Source organism: Alligator sinensis, unplaced genomic scaffold (assembly GCF_000455745.1).
Source record: "Alligator sinensis unplaced genomic scaffold, ASM45574v1 scaffold280_1, whole genome shotgun sequence".
Lineage (NCBI taxonomy): Eukaryota > Metazoa > Chordata > Crocodylia > Alligatoridae > Alligator > Alligator sinensis.
In genome coordinates this window covers 2,415,732-2,418,356 of record NW_005841835.1, presented here as the reverse complement: position 1 = coordinate 2,418,356, position 2,625 = coordinate 2,415,732, and the positions used below count along the sequence as shown (strand labels likewise).

At 44.9% G+C, this 2,625-nt stretch overlaps 1 protein-coding gene across 2 annotated transcripts in view; it reads left to right on the top strand.

Moving 5' to 3' along the window:
• LOC102378332 overlaps positions 1-2,625 on the top strand; it is a 9,242-nt gene that overhangs the window by 2,575 nt on the left and 4,042 nt on the right. The window lies entirely within an intron of this gene.

Sequence of the window (2,625 nt, the reverse complement as noted above, 5' to 3'; positions counted from 1 at the left end):
TTTCACTCCCTCGTCCAAGTCGCTGATGAAGACATTAAAGAGTATCGGTCCAAGGACCGAGCCCTGCAGGATCCCACTGCCCACACCCTTCCAGGTCGAAACCAACCCATCCACCACGACTCTCTGGGTGCGACCCTCTAGCCAATTCGCCACCCACCGGACTGTGTAGTCATCCAAGTCACAACCTCTTAACTTGTTCACCATTATGGCTCCACAGACCCCTGCCAGCCTGTGCCCTGCTTTGGGCCCCACCAGTGCTGGCCCTGGGACATTGGTCCCAAGATGGTGACCAAGGAGCGGGGCACCTGTCAAGGGGCAGGGCTACCCATGCAGCCCTCGACAGCTTGCCAAAACTGGGTGAGCGGCTCTCCACCTGAAATAATTGCCCGCTCCTGGACTAAATAGTTTTTAAAAATGTTTTTACAAGCTTTGGGCCAAGGTGGATTGATTTAAATCACAGTTGACTTAAATCATGGTTTAAATCACCATGAGAAAACCCTGATTTAAATCAAGTTTCCCACTGATATTTTGTCACATTTCTTAAACAATGGTGCAAATCTGATCACTAAAACATGTTAATTTACAACTCAATATAGCATTTTACATCTGTCCGTAAACTTTTTTTTTAATTTTCAAATGTTATTAACTCTAACAGACAAGCCATCACAACACTAAACGTACACTGTCCTTAAAACTTCCACAACTAGATCTCATCTTCCCCACTCCCACTGTCATTTTTATTCATAGACTGAAACAGAAATACACGTTTTCCTGCTTCTTCAACTCCCAGTCGATTTCTTAGCTTTGAGTGAATAATACCATACGATGAAAATATGCTCTCTGTCCCTGCAGAGGAAGCTACTGCTGTGAAAAGTTTGCAACTGAAGGAACTCTGTTTCTAGGTGCCTGGCTAATAATTTCCACCAATTCAGGGGAGTGACTGTTCAAAACGACATCAGTAAACATGCACTGTTTAAATGGTTCCCCTCCAGCCCTGAAATTTATGACTGGCATAACTGAGGAGTGATTTTGAGATGCCCATGCCATGGCAGCATCATCTTCTTTAGAAGTTAATTATCTACCTTTAACATCTGGGGTTGAGAATGTTCACAAGAAAATGAGGTGGAGTTAGTGCTTGATCCAGTTGCTTCTTTATTGCCTGAAGTTTAACTTTCTGGTTAGGTATTTCTTTCTTCAATGTCTCTTGAAGTGCCTTCCAAATTTCAACAGCATCAGCAATGCAGCAACAATCTCTCTAAAGTTTGTCTAAGGCTATGGATATAGGCTTCAGTATATTGAGCATATCCTCTACATTCCTCTTTAATCCAATGTTAGATACTTTGGATGAGATACTTCCATTTTATCATGGTTTTCTTCACAAATCTGTAAAATAGGTCAGTTCTTAATAAATTGTTCAAAACAACCACAGAATTCCATCTAACATCTTGAGGGAGAACATTTGGATCCTCCTGCTCTCTTCAGTGAAGCTGAAGCAAAATGGTTGTTACGGCAGTATTTTGCAACTTCAACAATATTTTCTTTTATTCCTGGAGAAGTACTTAAGTCTTTGGCTAAAAGATGCATTAAATGGGCACTGCAGCCATGTTATTGAGGAGCATCCTTCTCTTTCTTCTTCTTCTAAGTATCTTCTCATCTTTGCCACGTTTGCAGCATTGTCTGCGACAAAACTGCGCATGTAACAGTTGAATTTTTGTTCAATTTATTACAGCTTTCACTGCCACTTCTTTTAAATATTCTACTGTGTGAGCATTTCCCGATGTATCTATTGTTTCTGAAAGATATGCAGCCCCATCTGTTGTCACACAGACACATTACTGGTGTGATGGGCTAGCTGGCAGTGACCTAGCTCAGGGGTTTTGAAAGGGCAAAAGATGATTGGAGGACTTGGGATTCCCTTTCCTCACCAATCAGGCCCAGAGATTCACCCCTCATGTCCCCTGATTGGCCCCTTGGGTCACCTGGAGGGGAATAAAAGGGGCAGCACCTGACTCAGGGGGAGACCAGTGAGGGACTATGAAGGAGGAGCTTTGAAGAACTAGCAAGAGCTGAGCCAGCAGGGTGGAAGCAGTTGCCCTAGAAGAGCCTGGAGGAGTAGGACCTGCAGGCAGCAGTGGGACCCTCAGCAACAGGGTGTGTGGCTGGTAAGAGAGGTATCCTGCTGGGCTCCAGGATGCCCTAGGAGAGGCTGCGGCCAGCAGGAGGATCTGAGCAGCGACTTGAGGGGTCCTAGCTTGGCTTCCAGCTCCTCCAATCGGAGACCAGGCAGCTTAACGTGAGGCCAGGGCTCCAGGAAGGTCAAGACCCCTAGCAGCTTGAAGTAGTACCAGCAGTGGTGGCTGTGTGGCAGTGTTTTTGCCCACTATGTGGGAGATCTGAGTTCAAGTCCTAGCTTGGTGACTTGGGGCGAGTGAGCTAACAAGAAATTCCTCTTGCAGTAGACAAGAGCCATTGTGGTTTTCCCCCCTTTCTCCCCCTCCAGTGGCCCAGGCCCTATATTTCTTTGTCCTTTAACATTTTGTATTTTGTGCCTTTTTATATTTCCCCAAGCAATATTGTTTGCTCTGTTTGTGTTGTTTTATATTTTGTTAACCCTGTCTTTTGTCA